The 24012-nt window shown below is 43.9% G+C and overlaps 1 long non-coding RNA gene across 1 annotated transcript in view; it reads left to right on the top strand.

Moving 5' to 3' along the window:
- Nucleotides 1–4496, top strand: part of LOC133221888 (uncharacterized) — a 28516-nt gene extending 24020 nt beyond the window's left edge. The window contains exon 3 of the long non-coding RNA XR_009728094.1: nt 3615–4496. This is a non-coding gene — a long non-coding RNA (uncharacterized LOC133221888). The remainder of the gene's footprint in view (nt 1–3614) is intronic.
- The last annotated feature ends 19516 nt before the right edge of the window (nt 4497–24012 follow it).

The following is a 24012-nucleotide window of genomic DNA, read 5'->3' as shown; positions in this document are numbered from 1 at the left end:
TCAGCAAGATGGTGGAGGTTCATTCAGGAGCATTGCCCCGGTTTAGTCCAGGGCTTTAGTTTTTGACTCTTTCAGCAGCTGAGTGGTGGAAATTTGCAGGAGAGTGACATTTCACTGGCATTTGCAGGGAAAATATTTAGTTTCAGAAGAGTTTTGCCTGGAAATATGTGACAATAGGGTGCAAAAATGCTCAAGCTCTATCCTAATATTGAGTTTTGTCACTGTCCTGTTTGAGGTAGGATAAGCATGTTGAAGGTGGAAGAAATAGAAGGTGTGTGAGTTTTCATCCTTTCTCCCTTTTTTGGCTGCCTGAATATCTGACTTCATGTGGCTGGTTGTCCCCTGTAGCCTGCTCTTTTTCCCTCATCAAGACCTTGAGCACCTAAGGTTCATCAACTGGATTGCACTACAGAAATACCTAGAAGAGATATTCCCCTTCCCTGTGTGGATATCTTTGCTTGGCACCTCCAGAGCACTGTCTCTTATCAAGGCCACTTTCAGCCATGTCTGTGCTCTGAGCCCAAGACTGAGACTTGATCTATACTCAAGAGCAAATTATATATTTGGGATGGTGGATCATTTGACCCCTGATGAGAGAAATGCACATTCAGCTGTTCTTGAAAAACGGAGCTGTCATTTACTGATTTAATGAGTAAATAATAAGCTATTCTGAAATCCTGTAGGGATATTATGCCAGCGGTTCTCTTTGGGTATTTATACACATTTTAACTCCAGTTGTGTGTTTTGTTGTGTGTGCGTGTGGTTTTTCAAAAATCTGAAGTTTATTTTTGCAGTGGTGCTTGGAAAGCTGTAAATGATCCACAAGGAATTAACAGACAAAAGTCCCTGGCTCTGCTCCACCCTATTGAAGACAATGGCAAAACTCCCATTGACTTAGTGGAAGCAACAACTAGGAGGGCCTGTGAGAGTAAACAATAAATCAGTTTTATAATTAGAGTATCTTTCTGAGTCCTGTCCTTAGTGCTTTATGTGGCTGAGGTATTAGGTGCTTATATGATGATGAAATGTATAAACTAATCACAAGCTTCTTTGGTGAAATATGGATTTGTGAAGGTGAAATTCCTGAACTCGAAAGCTCTGGGTAGGCTTCAGCTTTCAGGTGATGTTTTGGAATCCTGCATTCAAATTCTGCTAACAAGAATAAATACAGTATGTTTGAGAGGTTAAACTGACCCTCCATTCATCATGTAGCCAATGTGTATGAGAACATTTTCCCTTTCCTGTTTGTAAAAAGCACAGTTTGTAGAGGGGTGGGACTGAAGGAGTCGGCAGATTGAGCCTCTTGCCTGAACACGGGCACATGTCACAAATCCCAGTCAAACACTTAATGAAGAGATGGTTCATCTTCAGACATATCCCTCACGTGAGATGCATGTGGTTAGAATTCTGCAGGAGTATTTACCCTGCGTCTGTTGGCACACTGTTTGGTGTTAAAACTACCCTGTTGCATAATAGGATGGTATAACTAAGTCATAAGTATAGTTCTTTAGCCTGTTCTGTCAGCGGACTCCAAATGATTTCATGAAGAAAACAATCATTATTTTACATGGGGGAACCAAGACTCTATGGCACGGCCAAATATGCAAGGATAGAGTTCAGCCCTTTCCTAAGTCCATGTCTAGCATCTTATCCTTTGTCTTTTAAAGGCTTTATCACTAAACTGTGTCTTAAGCTAAGGGCTCTGTATTGTAAAGTTTTCCTATTGATTCCTTCCCTGGAGTTTGTGCCTTTTGGAGGAGATGGGGCATTGCTAATTGCTTCAGCTGTTCTTGACTGTTACAGGGCACTTGAGCAGAACTGTGTAGCTTGAGTGTTTGTGCTTTGTAAACCAACCCTTCTGCCTTGCAGACCGGAAGGATTAACACGTTTAGCTGCCTTGATTTGTTTTGGATTATTTTGTATGTGATATTCATCTAGGGTACAACATAGCTGAAGGTAAGGCAAGGTTATCACTAGAGTATCTGAAGATGAGTGCCACGGAAATAGAGTGCTATTGTTGCTCTTTCAGCAATGACACTGACCAAAAGAAAAGACATCTGGGTAGGAAATAGCAGGCTGCTTCCAGGGAACGTTCATGGTGTACCTCAGATTGCCATGAATGCTAGCCCTGCTAGGCAACCAGCAAAGGGAGCTGCAGGCAGCCATGAGCCAGGCCAAAAAGAGAGGAGAAAAAAGACTAACCCTGAGAAAAAGGATTGCATTCTTCCTAATTGTGCTTTGGACTGGAAGCCTTTTTATTCTTTCCTTTTGTTGCATTTTTCCTCTTCCTTTTCACACCCCAGCAGCAACCAGAGGTTGGGCATTGGGGGGGCAGATCCCACCCCTCGTGTTCTGACCTTCTGGGACGTTTGGGGCTGGTTGTAGGAGGACTGCAGCACGTCATCATGTTCATCTCGCAGCATGTGGCCATGTGAGCTGGGTCAGACTGCAATATTGACCATGACCCTTGCAAAGAGAGAGTAAAACCCACCATCTGCTGAAGGACAGAATGTTCAGCTCTGATGGTAGAGTTGTGGTTTCACCTAAGGGTAAACATCCAGCTGTAACGGACAAGATTTCTTGAAGTGGCAGTGACTATCATCATGTTCAAAGTGTTTCCAGCCTTTAAGATATACCTTTGATGTCTTTGAACAGTACTTTGAAGAAGGCAGTGGTGGACAGAAAGAGGTGAAATAGTGTGTCTGTGGTTAGGTGAGAAGTCAGTGGTGGAGAGGAGAATTGAATGTGACTCTTCCTTGCTCAGGCTATCACACTCACTTCTGGGCTATCTTTGATCTCACTACTTTGTGCAAGTAGACTAAAAGTTAGTTAAAATCACAGTGTGAAGGAAAATAAAAAGAGAAGGTTGCTCAGGGGAGAGAAATGGCTTTGAGTAAGAGCTGAGGAGCTGGAGCAGCACAGGGCAGTGGGCAAGAGAGGTGACAGCATCAAGCTACTCTGAGGCTGGGAAGAAGCAGGACCAGGAGCAGTCTGGATGGAGAGAGAAGCTCCCCATGGTGATGGTCTCATTTCTTAGACACATTTCTTGCTGTCTGTTTCTTCTTTGATGTTTCTCTGGCCTCTATTTCTTTATTTATAAATATGTGGATTGGCAGCAAATAGATTCTTAAATATGTATCAAACTTCTTGATTTGATTAATTAAAATTTATCATATATGCATCCCATCTTTAAACCATGGAGCAGCAGTGATACCCTATGGAGATCAGGAGGTTCTGGGAGGCACCTTCTTCTGCCTTTTAGCACAGGTTTAAGGCTGAAATGCAGGGAAGGCTGCTAGCATGACCAGCTGTAGCTCAGGAAGCAGCCTCAAGAGGGAGAGAAGGCTTTCTCACAGGCTTTTAAGACCAATGTTCGAAGAGAAATGCCGTTAGAGAAGAAAAGGCTGGGCTTTCTGGCTGTACAAAACTCAGCCCAGCAAATCTGTTCTGTGGCTTTCCCCCCCCCCCCCCCCGATGCTCCTCTTGTTCCTGATCCTTCCTTTTTCTGCTGGTGACTGAGGATTACTTTCTAAAACTGGAGACTATAAAGCTTGGCCTGGGATGAGGAGTCTCACCTAAAAGGATGCAGGTCTGCACCTTTTCTTCTGAGTCAGAGATGCATCAGCCCCATGTGTGACAGGACAAATAGGCTGAACAGGAGGGGAACAGACTAATTAGTTGCCTTGAACTGAAGGATGCCCTGGCACTGTTTGGTTAATCACTGGACAAGGCTAACACAATTGAACAAATGACCAATGTAATAAGTAACAAATGGAAACCACTCCACTTTCAGCAAAGGAGCTGCCTATTTAAAGGCAGCAAGAGGTTTGCAGCACCAGCCCTAGCAACAAGGACAAAAGTTATCCCAAATGCGTGTATGAAGCAGAGCTCTGAACACGTGAGGCTAAGCCACCATGGACCCACTGTATCATGCTATTAATAGGAAGGGGCCTGCATTAACTACTTAGAGGGCGACGCAAAGGCATCAGAAGAAATCTGTGATGTACATAAAGAAGCAAGTTGCACCATATCTAATTGCTGGAATAATGATTTTCTGCCATGCAAATTACCAGGAGCAAATTCACTCCAGTACATTTGTGTATTTAATTATCATCAAGAGCTGGAATTGAGGGACTAGATTTAATATGCTCATAATGAAACAGCCAGAATTTGTGTGTGTATTTGCAGAGAACTCGTTATTTTACCACAGCTGGATTGATTTATTTTAAATAAATCATTATGGCAGAGACAGTTTCTGCCTGTTTGCCCATTTATCACAAAAATTGTGGTTTCATTTATAGAGGTGGTTTTTATCAAGCACACATCACCCCTTCTTGCTCGCAAGCTGCATGTTTCTGTATATTTTGAGGAGCTCAGTGCAAAGAATAGGTGTTACTTCATGTATAAGCCAAGAATAGAGGAGTAGGAGGAATTAGGATGACTTCGATGGGTTAAGATTTTGTAACAGGTCATAGGTCTTCATACTTGTAGACACATAACTTGAATTTAGCGCCACCCATTTGCAAGCCAAAGCTGTTATTTAATGGTTACTTGATGGTGTGTATGAGATAAATTAGTGGTTTTGGTTTCTAGAGAATATATTTTCTCATAATAACAAGAAACAACAGAAATGGATGTGGACACAGGATTAGCACTTCTGAACCTGAGATGGTTCTTCCCTGCTTAACATTCAGACTGTCTGGACCAGAGCTGTACTAAAGATATTGGGATATCAATTCGAGGTTCAAGTTGCAAGAAAATATTAAAATCGGGGTGAAATACTGTTGCTACTCAAACTTTGTTTTGGATTTTGTCTGTCAATGGAGCTCTTGGAAAGAAAGATCTGAAAGTCAACAGCGTAGGTGGCTGTTCAGCCAAGACAATCATATTGTATAGTTCCCAGGAGTGGTGTGTGTGGCCTGATCCTATTGAAAACTGTGGATCTGCATCTCTGGAGTTGCTGCTCCATGTAGGGCCCAGCTTTGGTCAGAAAAGCTGGTTGTTAAAGGACATTTATTCCCTGGGTCTCCTGCCTTGTAGTTTTGCTTACCTTGATCTGGAAACAGCGACCTGGATGCAGTTGTCTTCTGCTTAACACTCAAATGTTTGTTGTGGTCACTGCTCCATAAGCATGAAGGGAGGCTCCCAAACCGGCCATTTCACTGCGGTGCCACGTGAAAATGTGGTTGCAATGCAATTAGAAACGCAAACTAGTGCCGAGCTTTGCTTTGTATTTGTTTCCTCTTGTGGATATCAACCCAAGTTGCAAAACACAATGAACCAGGGGGTAATGAAGGGTCACAAAGGTACTGTGCTATGTCACGAGTGGTGGGACGGGGCCAGCTTCTTGCAGCATCTCCATGAGCATGCCCGCAGGACCCTTATTTGCAGTGCCCCCAAGCTGGTTTGTGTATAATTGATGGGTACCCTGAGGTTCTACCTCCCCCTCCTCCCCAGGATGTCCTTTTCTGTGTTAGTTTATTTTTTAAATAATTAACATACTTTGTGACTGCCTGTCTATCTGTCCCCCTGGAATTCCATTCCAGCTGCTCCCATCCCTCCCCATAACCCCTCCTCCTCCTTCCCAATGCTGTTTTCTTTTCACTGTGTCTTAAAGGAGTGCATTTGTTTTAACTTTATGCAATAAAACCTCTGAGCACTTTCTGAATTAGATGCTTTTTGCTGCTCGCTGCTATCCTGAAATCTTCCTTTCCCTCCCAGATGCACAAGGGAACCTTCTGCTCCTGATAAGAAACTGATTTCAGTCTGAATAATCCAATCCAGGGTAATTCTTGTCTGTTGGGCAGTTTCTTTCTCCAAACGGGTGTTATAAATTGCTTGTTCCTATGGCACAAAGGGCTGGGTGCAGTTGAGGATGGACAGAGAACACCATTTATACCCTGTTCATTCCCTCCTGTGCACCCTCCCCATGGCTAGTGGTTGCACCCATGTGTGGGTTGGTATGGCTGAGGTGGATATGAGGTTACACAAGCAACCCTGTGTGCATCTTCTGCAGCTATTGAGCAGCAAGGACAAGAGCCTGTTCCCTCTCTCTTCCCAGTGCATTTACTTTGCTATGGTGCTAGCAGTGGTACAGGCAGTAGAGAAGCTGTAGAGCATCTTCATGCTACAGGCAAAATCAGCTATTGAAGATGCTGGCTTCCTTTCTGCTGCCATGCTGGTCTCTGTTTCCAGAGGAAAGTCCTACTAATAGAAGAAAGAAAGCTCAAAGCACAGTATAGCTGCTGGAGGTGTTTGCTTTATGTTTTGGCCTTCGTATAAGGGTCAGCAGCAAGGGTGGGGCTGTGGCCCCAGTGGCAATGATTGATTTTGGTGTAAAAACCCAGGATCACATGGATCTGGCTTCTAGGCATGTTATTTGGGAGTGAGAAAGGCCAAGTTTATGCTTGTTGAACCTGCACCTCTTCTGTTGACTGTAAGAAAACTTTGTCAGATTGATCCTCTTCTACCTTATATAAAGAGGTATTTTAATAAATAACTTTCTTTCCCATCTTTACTTGCCTAGGCTTGCTGCTTTCCAGATCCACACTCTAATTGACATGCAGCTTGTGGCGTGGCTGGAGGCTATGCCAGTAATGCACATATTCATGGCATGGCAGGCAGATAGGCTCCCCCCCTCCTCAGACTCCATAATTCCAAGCAAACATCAGACAAGCAGCTGCCTTTGATGTGGGTCCTGAGTTTGCAACCTCAAAAGAGGAATCTTTGGAGCCCTGTTTGCACTGTTCCTTGTGCCAGACATTGCAGCAGTATCACAATGGCTGAGCAACTGTGTCTTGAGCACAGAGGAGGGAGTATTTTGCAGTTACTCAGCAGATGCAGTTGTGCTAGAGAGTAATCAAGAGCAGCCTGGGCTTTGCAGGGATGGGTGCTGTGAATGTGATAGTAACAAACAGGGATGGGGAGTGAGGTAGGGAGGGTGGGTGGTAGGGCTGTTGCTGGACCATCTGAGGCACTTGTCAGAGAACGTTAGCCCTGCAATTAGGAGATGCTGAAGAGGAGGGAGGGGAGAACAGCAAGAGAGATGCTGCAGCGGGAAGGGTTTTGTGTCAGCCTATAAAGCTCTTTTTCTCAGCAGGGTTGCTGGGTTTTGCTCAGTCTCCTCCCAGATAAATTAACTCTGTACAACACCTGCTCCTTTAATATGGCCAGGCTAACTGCACTGCAGACCTGGCTTTTCTTTCCCTCTCTTTTTAATGACATGGAAGCAGCTTGTGAACTCCCTTCTCCTGTTTTCTTCCCCCGTAAACCACCCATTCTAATGGAGGGTGAGATTGTTTCCCCCAGAAGAATGATTGGAAAAAGAAAACCCAACCAAAACCAACCCGAAGATTTAGAACAAAACCCCACCAAAAAGCCCCCAAGCTGGCAAGAGGTGAAGGGCATGTAATTGCTATTCCTTATGCAGCCCACTAAAGCTGCATGTTTTAACCATCTGAGGACAGCAGGGATTTTTCTTTTCCAAGAGAGTCAAATGTGGGGTTTGCATTTTCTTTCTTTTCAGGAGGGGTGTGGGGAGAAAGAGGTGGGCTTCATTTTCCTTGGGATTAGCTAAAGCTCCTTCCACTTTTATGTTGGCAACATGAGGTTTCATCAGACCTCTGATCTTGCACTGAATAAAAATATAGCATTACTGTCAAACTGCAAAAATGGAGGGCTTGAACTTAACTGGATTAAAGCTCATTTGAGACAGCATTCTTCTCTTAATAGAGTGTGTGTGGGTTGATGCCGTGATGCCTCAATTGGCCCATGGCTATGGTGGAGCATAAGGGGTGTCCTATTCACTGTTGCTGACCAGAGAACCTCAGGGTGAATTTTCTTCCAGGATATTTGACTTAATGCTCAGATCTCCCATTGCTGCAATGCTGTGGATTTAGTCTTGACAATGCACCATTGGGAGCAGGCTTGCTAATCATTCGGGTGCACCTCATATTCATGGAAATGTATGCATGAGCTTTAATTGCAAATAAATGCGCTGAGCTGCATTTGCTTATGGTTTAGTGTTTGTCTTTCCCATATGAATAAACATCCCTGGCTGTCGTCTCTGTCCTGCACTTACTCATGATAGCACTTTCACAGCCTGTTTGCCACTGTTGGCTCTTGGTTTACTCTTTGGACGCTTCTCTTACTGGGTTCTGGCAAGGTTTTTCTGACTTCCACTGACAGTCCAGTGTGTTGTGGCTTTAATGATGTATTTTACAATGGAGTACAGGCCTGGGAGAATCCACTCATGCCATGTTGTGTCTCCTGTCTCCATGCTGCATGCTTGGAGGTATCCCCATATGTCCAGTAATGAGCATGGGCTAATTGCCTAGGAAGATAGAAAAATAGATAGGTAATTTGTAGCTATTTAATTTTACATTAGGCAGAGGGATGTAGGGGCAGAGGCTAATGTTGTTGGCATTTCTTTTCAGGGTTGTTAACCAGATATGCTGCCTCTGGGGCATAACAATGCCTCCCTCAGTAGAGCTCTCTAATTCTTTTATTACATTCTTATTAATTTAGCAATGGCCTAAAGTCTGTGAGGCACCTTCCAAGGCATGATCCCTGCCCTGAGGACCTTACAGACTAATTCCAAAGCATGATACAACCAGGGATTACTCAGTGAGGGCAAGCGTCTAATGCAGTAAGAAATGGTTTGTATTAGATAAATGGATAAGAATGAATCAGTGCAAGAGTTAATCACGTTGTTCCTTGCAGGCACGTGGGGATAAGCATCTCTTTAGGAGGTCTATGGTGTGGCTGGTTGGTTTATCGAGGTCTTTCCAAGCAGGGACAGTGGATCATCGTTGTCTCTCATCTCCCACCTCTGTTCTTCACCACCCTCCTGTGGATGGCTACTCTGGGAAGCAGTGTACTCCAAGTGCAAAGAAGCTACACGAGTAAAGGGCTGGGTCAACCAAAGCATTGGCTGTAACCTTCAAAACCAACCAAGGATACAAACAGCTCTCACCCCATCTCCCTTCGTAGTCCTTTAGAAGGCTGGGGAAGTTGTTTTTATTTGGAGTGAAATCACAAAGCTATGCCTTTTTGCCAAGGATTTCAGTTCTTGGGAAGCTGCAAACCAATGGTCCCAAACAAAAGAGCTATCCAGGAGGCTGGGGAAAGGGCCGACGGGAGCGGGGGTTGAAAAAGGGCTGTTGCTCAGGGGTGGCCAAAGGGCCCCCCCCAGCACCTGTCCTTGTGTTTGAAGGCTGTAAGCTGCCCAGCATGGCCAGTGGCTTGTGGGACAGATGGGTCTGCAACAGCTGAAGCAGCTCAAGGCAGGAGGGATGAAAGCGAGTGGTCGAGCCATCCCCTTGGAGCCTCAGCAGCGCGGGCTGGTGTGAGCCAGTGGGGAACATTTGGTGTCCATGTGGCATCTGGCAGCAGAGTTTGCTTCTCTGGCATTTCCTTTGGTGAAAGGAAGAGCAAAGCAATTTGCTTCCAAGCAGCTGCTCTGCTCCTCTGGGAGGGAACAGCATCCTGCTCCCTGCCCCAGCCCTTCGGCAGGGTGCTACAGCACAGTCCCCTACACAAACATCCTCAGCCCCAGGTAAACATCCTTTGCCCTCATTTACTCTCTCATATTTTTTTACTACGGAGGAAAGAAAGATCTCTTTGCATCACTTACTTTAAAAACTAGTTGCTGTGGCAACTGGATGCGGGGTTTAAAGTGGCTGGTTCTGTCTTCTTGACATCATTGTTTGACTTTCAGTTGCTGGAGCAACAGATCACTGGGAAGAACCAGCGAGGCCGAGGTTTCTCTTTCTTTCTTCCTCCATGTTGCTTTTCTTTAGGGCCTGAGAGCACCAGTGATGGTTTACTTTTGACTGAAGACACATGCTATTAACATATGATGGGAATGTGTCAGGCAGTATTAGAAGAAATGGAGGTTAGGTCAAAGGCTCGTTACAATGGGAGAATACCTACAAAATGGGAAAAAAAAAGAGAGAGAATGAATGAGCCATTATCTTCCTAAGATCAGAGGGTTAGAGAAGACATGGCTCCAGCATCCTTAGTGTTAGGCTCTTGCCATGAACATTTTTCTATTGGTTGTTCTGAACCCTGAGTTCTTCCAAAGCAGAGACATAGGGGTGATAAGCAGAGAATGTAAAACACCACCAGATATAGCTATAGAAGTCAATACTGTAATGTAGCTCCTTCATTTCCTCTTAATGCAATGTTATGCTTACAGCTTCCTTCCCAAAAGTTCTTTCTGTCAGTGTCGTCTCTGACCACAGGATAGTTGTTTAACCCATCCCAGGCAGTTTTCCTCTACAGAAGGGGATACGGAGCAGCTATTTACTTAATCATTGGATTCCAAAGGGTCCATTTCCTCTATACTGCTTGTGCAGGGCACTGGCTATAGTCACAGGGGTGGTGGGAGGGTGATGCCAGCCAGTCAGAGGCACCAGTGTCATTCTCTGAGTGCAGAGGGACCATGTCCCCACTGGGACAGTGGTGTCTTAATACACTGAGACTTCAGTAAGCAGAATAGCGTCCTTTACCAAAATAGTTACAGCCAGAAATGCTCAGCTCCATTTTCCTAGCCCAGGACTCTCCATTTGTTTTAAGCACTGTGGTATCTAACAGCATCTTGGTACTAGCTGAGATCTTTGGGTGAACAAACAGTGTTTCTGCACAGAGTCCTTTGTGAGACTTGGCTGGTTTTCCTCTGGGGTCAGTATTTTGCAGAGCTTGAGATGACAACAGCTACTTGCTTTTAAGCTGATGCTGAATATGCAGTTCTCTGGGTTTGAGGTTTGAATTTCTTCCTGGCATGAGGCTGACCAGGCGTGGTGCAAAGGCAGAGCAAGGGGGAGGCTGGAGGTAGGATGATGCATACACTGGAATACAGTTTTGGCATTAGGTATTGAATTAGTAATAAGTGAAATGTCAAAGTAGGGACTGGATTTTGGCAAATGCTTTATGCTTAAAACCTAAATGATAAACTACTGCTCTTCCAGGAGGCTAATACCAGACAAAATATCCATAGGGTTTCAGTTTGTGTCAGTAAATCAGGTGCAGCCTTAAGCGATGCTATTGGATAGAACGAATGAAATGTAAAATGCAGGTTTTTATAAAAATGCAATTGGAAGTTAAAAGTCAATTTTGAAAACAAAATTAGAGAAATAAGAATAATAATTAAAAGTGAAATTTGTTGGTATCAAAGTAAAGGAAACCGTCATTAAAATGTATTTAAAAGCTGAGCTTTCTTTGTTCTGAGAATTTCTGCTAGTGTGTCTGACTGCCCAGCTCATTCCAGGTTTCCACACACACGTGTGTATATATATATATATATATATACACACACATATATATACACATAAAAAAGTGCAAACTTTTTCACAATGAAGTTATGGTTTCAGTATTATACCCTCACTGCCCACAAAATACACAGAATTCAAATTAACAAATATACATGCCTCAAAGTCTACACAATGTCAGCCACAAATATGCATGCAAGAATGCTGGTTGCTAGAGTTTGGAGTTAGCTATTAGTGAACATTTGTATGGTGTTCAGATAATTTGTTCTGAAATGCCACACATGTACCACATGGTTCAGATGTGGTTTGGGGAGCTGTAAAATGGGATTTCAAACTGGTTCTGTTCCTACTCTTAAAGCCATGGCTCAGTTAGGGCTCAGATGCATCTTAACTATAGGTCTGGCGTCCTGAGTCTGGGATATTGTGACTAGCTGGGTTTTGTGGAAGCTGAAAGGCATGGAGGCAGCTGCTTATTAGTGAATTTGTGCACGTGCCAGTCTGCAGTGAAATGCACTTGAAATAACCTACCCTAGATGCCTCTATGAGGATGATGGCCCTGATGATTTAGCTATTTTGGTTCCAGCTTGAATTATTCATGTATTTGAAAACACTCATGAATTATTTGTGTTTTCTCTAAATATATAATTTAAAAAAACCCAAATCCTTCCGATGAAATATAAAAATGAAATTTATTTATTTATTTTCCCTGCTCTGAGATGCTGTCCTCATCCCGAAAGAGCCTTTTATCCTTAGGCCTGTGGGCAGCTGTGGTGTCAGGGCACAATGATGTCTCAGGCATCAGCATCCCTGCATTAACCTGTGCTAACAGAGGATCAGCCCAATCCAGGAAGAAAGAGGAAGACTCTTTTGAAAGTTAGATGTGACCCCAACTTGTTTGCTTAATTTATGGGTACTGGGTTTTTGAGAATAGCAGCTATCTTGCACACATGCGTTTAGAATTTAGAGAATGCTTCACAAGCTGATGCATCTGGACTTAAGGTGCCCAGCTGTGGATCAAAAGATCTTGATCCCTGCAATGCAAAGTCCTGATCTGGTACAAATTCAAAGGCTGGTTCAAATGCATTCAATTGTTCTGTTGACATAACGTTATCCTGGAAACCTTTATGCCAGCTCTAGTACTGGCTGTCATCTTCAGGCTGACATAATGTGGCCAGCTTTAAACTGGAGTGCATCGTATCATGTGCTCAGGCTAATTCAACAAAAATGCGTTTGTGCTTGATCCAGATCAAATCTGCTCTGCCACGAAATCTGGGAGTGCAACAGATGTGATATTAATAGATGTGGAACCACAGCCTAAGCCTCTCCCCCTCCCTAAACATCTGCAGTGGCGGAGGGGGGACGGCAGTGCTGGGAGGAGGCATCCTGTGGGGACAGCAGTTCTGCTCTTGTTTAACTGTGTGAACTTCCCAGTGCTTACATTCATTTTAAAGAAAGTACTTTGGCATAACTGACATAAAATCTGGTCCCTGCACCTCCAGGGATTAGTTTCTTCCAGGGCAAGTTTGAGTAGCTGCACTCTAATGAAGCATCTTAGCATATGATGGAGCTTTTCTCATTTCTTTTCCTCACAACTCCTTCATTGCAGTAGAACTGCTTTATCTAGGTACTGAATGAGTAGGTTTTTAACCTCTTCAAATTGTCTGAAAGATCTGGCTGGCCAAAGAGCCTTGATTTCACCTGGATGTGATCTTGGCCCAATGGCACTGCTGAGCCCTCTTAAATCGTCCCTTCAGATATCATTGCTTCTGTAACACTAAGATCTGTGCTTTTCCCTGGTGGAAAAAAAAGAAGTGCCTCATAGTTATCCATCAGATTCCCTGGTCGTTTTTCTCTTGTATTGACTCCACATTCCATCAGAAATCTCTCACTTTTGTGACTTCTGTCATAAGAATTTAGATACCCCCCATTAGCTCCTTAATGCACCTTCACTTTGTCAAAAGTACCAACTGCTTACGTGGAGCGGTTGGGATGTGTGTGTGTGAGTGTGTGTGCTCAACAAAAGCCTTTTCTCTCTTCATGTCTGCGTTCTGGGACTGAGGCCAAGTTGTGATTGTAATAATGTAATCTCCTCTGAATACTTGAAGTGATGGGAAAAAATGAGATTTTGAAAATGAAATAGATTAATCTATACAGCTAGAGGGGGGGAAATCATGCATTGTAATTAGCTCTTGAGAGTAATTTTCCTTAAAGTAGTACAAGCCAGGTGTGCAAAAGTATTCCTCTGCTTTGAGAGTCTCACCTTTCCTTCTGAAGTCCTTGGAAAAGATAGTGACAAGTTCATTGGGGATGCTTCTGTTGAAGGGATTGAACATACCAAAGCAACTTGAGACCGTGTTTTTCAGAGGTTCCACTTACAGAACTATCTAAAAATTAAGCTCCTCTTCCCCTAAAAATGCCTCAAAAATGGAAGCAGCTGCTCACTTCAGCATGCAGGAGGACACGTGCATGTTTGTGCACACAGGGGAACAGTGATTTATCAAGAAATGTTATTTAACTTTTGTTCAGGATGAGATCATTCCCTAAAAGGTGTTTGCACTTTATTACCTTGCTGACTGGGGCTGCTAGCTGCACTGCATGCATCAGAGCAGAGGAAGAGGGTATCGTGCTTTTGCACTTGCCAGGGCACTGGGCTTGTATTGGAAGAAAGAAGTTGACCCTCTTAACTCACCGTATGCCTGCTCCTGCTCTGCCTCCTTGTGAAATGAAAACTGCTCACACTAGGCACAGTGGTTGTGCCCGTCCTCACAGCCTAGACTGGGAAAATACAGCCAGGTAACGGCCATCACTTGGCTGATGAACACCATTCCTTAAGCCAAGATACTGCAATGACTTTTGATTGTGCACAAAACTCTTAGAAAACCCTTCTTAGCTGTGAAGCCACATAATATTCACCCTTATTTCCTTTCTTAACCAGGAAGGGGCAGTTTTCTGATGTTATAACAGATAAAGTGTAGTGCCCGGGACTGGAGGAGTATCTGATTCCTTGACAAAGACATTTATTGACTGATTGAGTCTGGTGTTTGCCCAGAGCCTCCCCCCTTCCCCTGTACCAGGTGCAGAACAAAAATCTCCCATCCTGGAGTGTTCAACCTCCTCTTTCATCCCTGATCTACAACTGACTGTGAAGGACATATGATTTTAAGAGAATGTGCTGCTTTACTTCAGTCTGAATTTTATATCCCAGCTAGGCATATTGACGTTCTTCAAACTTCCTTTTCAATCAGTCACTTTGGCATTGTAATGGCTTGGGCTGCTCTTTTCTGAAGCCTGTTTTAATTCTTTACCTTTGTATTTTAGCAGCAAGTTGCCTTGAATTTACAGTTCCTGTGGAATTCCTCTATGAATAGCACCTAGGTTTCCTACTCTGCAGCTGCAAACAAGGTTTAAAAGCTTTTGGGATTTCTTGGCAGCTAATAACTCCCAGACTTGAGCATAGTTCATTTTCGAAATGTTTCTCATGCTTCAATCTGGACAGCGTTATGCAGGTCAGGGAATCCTGTCAGACTGGGGGCCAGGGGAGGATGTTCCATCAAAAGCTTTCTTGGCAAATTAAAAAAAGCCAAAAGGACCTTTAGGAATACTGCTTAATATCCTTTCCATCCCAAATAGGAAAAGCACCTGGAACTGATGCCAAGCACAGGACAAAGTAAATAAAAAAACTCCTCAAGCAAAGACCTCCAACTGGAAATGTTTCCTGAATGATCTCACTGAGAATCCCGTAAGTGGCTGGATCAGTTTTCGGGAAGAGGGAACACAGGCTTCAACTCCATTCTGAAAGACAAGAAAAATCTTCAGGAAAAACAAAAAAGAGCCAAACCCAGATGCAAGCTGTCAGGGTGCTGGGATTTTTGTCATTCCTGACTGGTACCTCTTGACACACTAAAAGTCACTGGGATACAGGAAGGCTTGAGGTGAGGAAACACATCTGAAAAGTGACATATGATTTCATCCTCTGCCCATTCTGGTATAAGCAGAGCAGCAGCAGAGCTCGAAGGCTGAATATTGTCTTTATAGACCTGGTATCAGCACATGGGGGATGTGGCATGTGACAGGCTGAGCAGCAGAGGATGTGTTTCATGTCATTTCGGACGTCAGTTGTGCTGTACAGTATATGTGCTTGTGCTTGGTGTGTTGCCACACAGAGACAGGACTCTTAAGGCTTGTGCCATCACCCAGATTTGAGGCTCCCCTTATTTACAGACTTGCACTGTTAGCAAGAACAAGCTGCCCCATCAAACTCATCACCAAGTTGGGGTTTGCCCTTAACTAGGAGCGGATCTTTGCTTGCATCTGACCTAGAGACAGATACTGTCTCTCCTTTTTGATGATGTGCCTGCAATTAGTATTTATTTTAGATTTAATCAGTCAGCGAATTTCAGCTAATACCTCAATAATTATGATCTTGCTGTCAGGAAAGGAAATTAAACCTCAGGAGTTCACATCAGAACTGTGAATCTGAACTCATTGTAACAGGGATCCTAGGCAGGACTGGTTGCACAGAGCAGGTTTAGAGGCATGATCCAAAGAAAAATGCACAAGATTATTCTGTGTATTTGGGCCAAACTGACTCACTAAGAGACACATTTGGATGGGTATTTTCACTTAGCAAAAACACCTGCTCAAAGCTGGATCTTTATTGTCTGGAATTTTTGTGACTCATGATCTGCTTTACTTTTACTCTTCTGAATTTTATGCCTTCAAAGAGGTTAAACTGGATGTATCTTAAGACTCAAAATCCAGTGGTCTTTGGTTCCAGCTGCACTGAAAATACTGCAAGGTATTTTCTCATTGAGGCTGAGAAATGTGAAAGAATTGGATCATACAGATCAGAAGTTTTCAACCTGCAAGTGAATTTGAGAGGCCTCCCTCCTATTTTAATTGCCAGGAAAAAGAGTCTTGAAATCTTTCTTTTCCATTGCATCACAGGATCTTGAGATAGAAGAGACTGAGACCTGCCAAAATAAATCCTCATTGAAAGCTTGCTTGGAGTTTTAGGAAAGATTTGAAGAATTTATCTGAGTTGCATTAGTTTACCTAATCCTAGTGATAATTTGGCTGAAGATGTTCACTCCTGTCAGATGTACTGCAGGCTGTGTGTTGTAGTACTTGGAGACAGACTAAACACGAAGAGAGAGTCTCAGTGAACTTCCATAGTGCCATCTGAACACCTTCAGCTTGCCAGACCAATGCATTTCATCAAAGTGGACTTTTCTGTCACAATAAGATAGCTGAATATGAGGTATGAGCCTGCAACTGCAAGTGTGTTTAGAAGGGAAAGTAATGCGTATTCCATATGGTAGAAATTGATGTCTGGTAATAGATGTTTCGTATATTCCAAGAACAACATTTGCTCCGAGCGAAAATTCATACTCTTTAACTCTTTTTTGACCTACAGCTTGTTTTTTTTCAAGTTGAGGTCTTAGTTAATTCTGCTTCTGCTTTAGTGGTTCTGCTTTCTTTCATAGCATCCGTACTGAGTGATACCCTTCCTCCACAAATGCTATCTGTGGTCTCAGCTTCACACTGTCCTTCATCCCCACTGCTCCTGCAGGGAGGGCCCTGCAGTGATGACAGCTTTTAATGAGCTGCAAAAACCCAGGGCAGAGGAGGTTGCTTTCAACCGTGGAGGGTGAGCTTATCTCTTTATTTACAGTCTCGGAAATACTCTTGGGTCCTGGGAGATGAAGGACCTGTGCCTGTAAATACAAAAGACAATTATATTGGTGTTACTGTCAAGTGAAGATGATTGAACCATGGTGACAGAACCATCCTCTGGCGAAGCTCTGGATGGAGGGTGCACTTCTGTCCTAGGCTCAGTGTGCTCCAGGACCGTGCCCGTTTCACTGAATGCTTATTTAGAAGAAAGAGGAAAGAGGTGCCAATGCTATTGCATAATTAAGTATTTGGTTTGGAGTTTCATGTTGTGATGCTTCATTAAAAAAAAACAAAACACGGTCTTTTTGTTTTAAAACTCTTTATAACAGTTACAAAAACCTAAGTTACTGTACTCTTAAGGGAAAAAAAAGGAAAATTATTAAACAACTTGTAAGGCTCAGAGTAAGGCTGAATCCTTTTTTCAGGAGAGATGTGGTCCTTAAACACTTGGTAAGCATGGCATTAGCAAGTTCTCTAGATAATTTCAACCTGAGACAGTTCAGTAAAAGCAATGTCTCACTCTGGGCATCTTCAGTAAAAATCACCTCCTTAAAAATCACATCTTTATACATCATCTTTAGGAACAGATGTGGAAATGCAGCAGTGTCTGGGCTGGAGGATGAACAATGTTCAAGGCAATGTTTATACTATTCGGTACCAAACTTGTCTGGGCTGGAAAGGAGCAAAAATACCATTTTCCGTGCCATCTTCAATGGCAGCTGGGCTCTAGGTACCAGACCTGGCATAGGAAGGGCAGTGGAGGTCTCTGCCTAGGCAGAACAGTCATTCAGCTGCTGCACAACACACAAATACATGTATACGTGTGTGTGTATATATACATAACATATGTATATGTCCTGGACATAGTTTTCTCCCTGACATGTTTCCTTTTCTTCCTCACCATATATGACTCTGATCAAGCTGTGTAACTTGAAATGCATATGTGTGGAGGTCTTGTGGGATCTTTTAACTCCAGTGAGGCAATGTGGTTCAGACGCCCATCAAATAAGGTGACAAAAGTTGTATCTGATGAAGACCAGGGGGGTACGTCATCGGTTCAAAACAAGGGAACAAAAACAGAGGGAAGAATTGCAGCCAATGTGCTGGGAAAGACTCCAAGAAAATAGCAAAGCTGCCTCTGTGTGGATGAGAAACATTAACTGGACAATGGAGTGAAGAAACACCAACAAAGAAGAGACCTTCATTTACACAGAGAGACCTTGTCCAGTGTTGACTTCTTCCTCTTGGACTGGTGAATGCCCGTTTTGGCTAGTGCCAGAAGAAGGTGCAGAGAAGGTCCTGGGATTTTGTGAGAACCCTGAAGACTGTAGCTCTCTCTGCTTTGTGATACACAAATCACTTATAGCAACAGAGTAAGGCTTTGAAGTCTCCTTTTCCACCATTTAATGAGACCCTGGCTGCAGCAAAAAGAGGAGAATGCTGGGCCTCTTCCCATGGATTGTTTGGATGTTTTGCTGGAGCAGTATTTGTGATGCACAGACACAGCCTTTTTCCTAGACATGAGGGAAGAGAAATTTAAGGAGAGAAGAGAAAGGAGACTGCTGGTAAAAAGGGGAAAGCCTGTGTACTTTACATGCGTATCAGTAGCCCGTTGTTATACCAGATATAGTTGTTGGCTTGTCAATTTTCATATGGTGAAAAGGTGCCTAGAACAATGGACTGGCTCCTGTTAATGGAAGAGTGGTTTATGTAACTGGTAGCAGTAGAGATATAAATCTCCAGCAAACTTACATTCACTTTTAGCTGCCTGAGGAAGATACTGTTGGGTTAAAGAGGTTTTTTCCCAATGACTGTACTTTTTTTTCTATGAGAATAAGATCTCTGTAGAGGAGAAGACTGTGAAGAGGGTTCCTCATGCTGAAACACATGCGATCAAACTTTCTGTATGGTTATGGAAAGACATGCCCTTAGCCTAAATATTTAACTGACCCTTTAAATAGATTCCTCTAGAGCAACTGTCCTAGGCACTGGCACAAACCATGAGCTTCATCCTATACATGAGAAGATCTGGAAACTCAAGTGGATGAAGGCTGTGTGTGTTCTTAGGTGACTGCCATGGGACGGAGAGCAGCAGAGAGTTATTTCATGTTCTCCTGAAGAAGCTAGACAGGACTGCCAGCAGGAAAGGAGGCAGCTGCTGGAAAAGTCCTCAAAAGGCATCAACTGGCTTTTGTCCTACCTGGTGTGACCTTCTGCAATCACTCTTCTACTTTATGCATTGACTTAACCAGTCAGTCCTGTCAGTGCTGGCAGGTTGCATTTTCATATCATTTTTCTCAACCCATGGGCTTGGTATGAGATGAGTATCTGTCTCATGGTGGCACAAAGAAGAGGCGCTTCCAGGACTTTCAGCTTGCAGATGCACAGATAAAGATGAGAGGACATCTGGTCTTACCCGCTGTCTGTTGTAAGCTGGCTGCGGTACCAGAGACACAGGCTCTTGGCAGAGGTTTCTAAAGTGTCTTGAAGTGGGGAGAAGGGAGGGGTTCCTGAGGATTATGTGCTCTTACTCTTTTGGAAAAGCAGGAGGATCCTGGGGAGAGGGATGGGTGAGGGAAGCTGCCAGATGTGAAGAGATGCTCAGCCAAAGGAGAACTTCCAAAGGCTGAATCTGATTTTTCTAAGAGTAGGCAGGCAGAGGTATTCCCATGCAAAGCTTTCATATGCATCTCCAGACTGGTCTATAAATACTGCTTGCAATAAGACAAATTTTCAGGCTAGTGGCACCCTCTGCCCCCACAAAATGCACATATCACCCAAAGATAGACAAGTATTGGCTTTTTTTCAAGTTCTTGTTATTCAAAGAAAGAATCGTCTCAAATAAGGACAATCTATGACTAACCAGTAAAGATACTTCAAGGTTGTGCTCTATGATAAGCACAAATAAAGACTGGCTATCTAAAATTGGTATACCCCCCTGAAGCCCCCAGTTAAGAAGTAAAAATATCTCACACGCACAGAATCACCTAGGGTTAAATTCTTCGCTGCTATAAACTGGCAGAAATCCATTGAAGTCTCCCATAAATCAATTTAATTAAAAGTGTCTTCTGATGTGTCTTTGTTTAGCAATAATGTTCATTTGAGAAGGTGTTATGGCAGGAAAACAAATCTCTTTACGTTCCCTCCCCTGACCCCCCTGGCTCAATGTTCGTGTTTTTTAAACAAATATTTGTTTTGTAAAACTGGAATAATAAATGTATTGTTCACAAAGAACCTTTTGTTCTGCCAATAGATTCGCTCAGAAGAATGCTTATCTATGGTTGTACATTGGGGAGAGAGGAGAGAAGGAGCTGGTGTAATTCACAGGTATAAATTGTCCATATATATAGTGAAGATGAGTTTACCTGATAAAATAAGACCACCCTCCCTGTAACACTATACCTGAAGCATTAAAACCCCAATACTTTTCTGAACTTTGGAAATAATGTGATTTATTTAAGAACCATTTTTGGTTTTAGCTTTTCTACAAATCTGACTATTCCACTGGGAAGAACCCATTAAGCCCAATCCAGCAAAATGCTCCAGAGCAGCAAATCACTTAACCACATGCTTAACTTTAAGCAAGAGCTTAAATCTCAGGCATTCGAACCATTTGTGTGTGATTTATTCCTGGCCTTTTGGAGAGCAGAAGGAATGCAACATGGCCAATCCACAGCCGATAAGGAGGCAAAACCGAAGTGACAGACTGAGGTGCTGGGAAATATTTGCTTGACTCTGAACTTGTGTATTGGCTGGAAAGGGTTCAGATGTTTTCTTGACCTCTGTAGGGAATCCTCATTGTATTTTTCCTGCTTTTCATGTGGGCTTTAACCACTCTTGTGCTCCTAAGCCCCAGGTGCTCTTGCTCAGCGTTTGCATCATGACAGCATGCAGGCTTCAGGACTGCTTTAGGAACAAACTGGGACAGATGGCAAGTCTTCTAGGTTGCTATGGTTGTCAAGGATCAGCTCTCAGACAGGTCTGTCTCCCTTTCAGTCCTCAGTGCCTATGTGATTTTAGATTATCTACTCTGCATGGAACATGTGTCTTCAGTGTTTTCTCACCTTTATGTCATATGGAGTCTCCCAAGCCCCTGAAATATTAGGCTCCATTATGCCTGTTCTTACCTCTTATGTGCCAAGATGGTCCAGAAAGGAAGTCATGCTGGAGACTGCCATTCCAGTCATTCTTTTAAGCATCCTTGTGATGATTTCATTTCCATATTCAACCTCTTCCCTCTGGTGAAAGAGCCTTCCAAATCGTGTACTTAGATACCAGGTAAAAGTGTATATGCCTGTGCAGCAAAATGATATGGTATGGCTGTGTGGTACTTCCTTCTTAGTCTGCTCTGGATCTCTCCCTTCTTCCTTCTCTGTTCTCTCTTCCTGAGCACTTTCACCAGGGAGGAGTGGTCACTCACCCATCCTTTCTCTTCAGAGCACTCCAAGGTTCACAGCCCACCAGGCAAGCAGGTGCTATAATGGACGGTGTCATCCAGTGGTTTGCAGCAAGAAGAAAATCTTGGACTCCTGGGGACTGAAAAAGACACATGGGACAAGATGCAGACATTGAACGTATACTCTGACTACAGACATAATGTGCTAATGCATGGATTTTCTTGGAAGTACAGGAGGCTTCAGCTCTCCTCTGGTTGGCTTTGGTTGATGGGCTCCAGTCCTACCTTGCAGCTCATCACCGCCTGTGGTTTCTCTTCCTAGGCAGATAAAGGCTACATATTCCTTGATCTTCACTTTTGCAGTCCTCACTGAATACAAATGTAGAGTTCTTTCATGCATGAAAAAGAAGGTTGTGTCAGTGCTGCTACAGTGAGACCAGCCACTGAAACCATATTTGCTTTATTAAATCTAGTTGTCCTTGAAATTTCCTCATCATATGTTTGCTGTGTTGAACTGATGAGACCTCCTCACTTCATGACACGTTTATAGGCTTTAGTAAAGAATTTGATGGACAATTTTATCCTTCAAAAGCAATGATTTGAGTTTTATTCTGCATTAAGCAGGAATATATTGGAGGATACACTAATGTTTCTTACTTAAAAATCTTATTTCATTTGATCCAAAGCACCTTATTTTTCAGAGTTAAACATGACTGATGGAAGTAACTTTAAATTTATATAACATTGAATCCTAAGAGTAAGGTCTGAATTGACCTTAAAATGTGTATGTCCTTCTGCGACTGAAAGAAGAAAACTAATCAGGAAGGCAGAAAAGAGGAAAGACTGAAGGAGCTAAACTAAAAGAGACAATCCCTTCATTACCTAAATAAAACCCGCTAAGTGTTGAAATGAGGTCGAAAGACATTCGTTAAGACTGTGAAGTAGAAAGGCAGTAATTATTTCTTTGGAAAGTCTCTCCTAAGGACTTAAGTAGAAGCCTGGAGGAGGCTGCCTCCAGCTAGAAGGAATTGCCCCTGGCTTTACCGGGAGTGAGGGAAAGAAAGGAAGCAATTACCCACTGAACAATGGCGCATTAAGACACTCCTTTCTGTTTTCAGACCCAAGCTCCCTCCCCAGTGTGATTCCCAGCTGGGTGAGAGGAGGAGATAGCCTCCTGGGGAGGCAGCCAGCTGCAGGCAGGGAGCTGCGCTCTTCCATAGCCGAAGCTCATCCAGAAGCTTCTTGCCAAGAGGTCCTTGTGTCCTGCTCCCTCCTCAGTTTCCCTGGTGGTTTACCAGCTGGCTGAAATGAACACGATGTAGTTTTGCCACGTCCCCATCTCCCTCTTGTTTCCATTTTCCCAGGATGGGGATGGACAATGCGTGAAACCAGCCCAAACCTTGCTGCAACTCAGAGCAGAGGGAGGATGGACTGGGGATGAAAACAGCACTTCAGGTGGATTCAGCTTAGACCTGGGAAGTAGCTGAAGATGATGCAGTGGCACCAGACTCACCAGAGGGAAGAGGCAGGGGACATAAATCCTCCAAAGCTGGGGGCAAGCGGTTGTGCAGCCCCATCCTGCAAGGGACTGGAGTTCCTCTGCTCCTCTGTAGGTTAGCAGGCATTGGGGAGGATCAGCCAAATATGCTGAAGAGGCAACCCTGTGCCCATTTAAAAATAAACCAACACCCTTTCTTATTAACCCCCAAGCAAACCAACACAGGCCCTTTCTCAAACCTGCCTTGCAGAGTTTCTTGCATGCAAAAGAAAGCTGCTGGGTTTTAATGCAGTGTCCCTGGTGGGGCAAAATAAATCAGAGCCACACATGGCCCCATGGAAAGGTCAGCGAGAGGTGTTTAAGACAAGAGCTCCTTCCAGCCTCTACCATGCTTCCAGTGCTGGCTGTGCAGGGACGGATTGCTCTGTGAACCGCCCATAGGGAGCACTCACCGGGTTTCAGCACGCTTATGAGCTATCGGCTGCTCTGCCGCATGTTTGCCTTCCAGATTCACCCATCTCCTCTCTATCAAGTGCTCTGCTTTGCAAGAACAACCCTGGGCATCACTGTGTAGGGCTGAGCCCAGTGAACAGCCATAGCCTGGTCTGTTTTATGAGGTCTATGAAGCTCTACATGTTGGCAGCGCTCTCTATCCCTCCTCTCCCCCTGTAGGCACATCTCCCTCAGCCTTGGCCTCCAGCTCCAGGCTGCACGCAGCTGGACAGTATTTTGGGGCTGCTTGGAACAGTGGATTCCCACCACTAGCCTTGTTCCTCTTTACATACGACCTTAAACCCTTCTTCCTGTTCCTCCTCCTGTTGCCTTATTCTTACACTTTGCTTTCCTTGACCCATTTCTGCACTTTTTCTTCCTCCATCCTTCTGCAGTTAGGTCAGAGGGATGTTTTCCGATCTCTAGGACACTTGTATCTGCTTGTCATGTGGGTAGTTTGGTACCTCCTTCCTCATGAGACTGTCCCCATATTTCTAGCGAGGTTGTACGAAACACATATGAAGGCACTCCTGCAGCCATGGTTTGGGCTGCAGGCTGAATGACTGGAGGGATTAATCTTGATGGAAACCACCCCAATGCCTCCACAGTATGTGTGCACCCTCCATGCCTGTCCTGTGCCAGAAGCTGATGCCTCGTTCACCTGTGAGCTGCCCCACATG

Source organism: Neopsephotus bourkii, unplaced genomic scaffold (genome assembly GCF_033783945.1).
Source record: "Neopsephotus bourkii isolate Nb327-2 ecotype Australia unplaced genomic scaffold, CSIRO-AGI_Nbou_v1 NB_1572, whole genome shotgun sequence".
Lineage (NCBI taxonomy): Eukaryota > Metazoa > Chordata > Aves > Psittaciformes > Psittacidae > Neopsephotus > Neopsephotus bourkii.
Note: the sequence above shows the minus strand (reverse complement) of the source record. Positions and strands in the feature narration are given on the sequence as shown.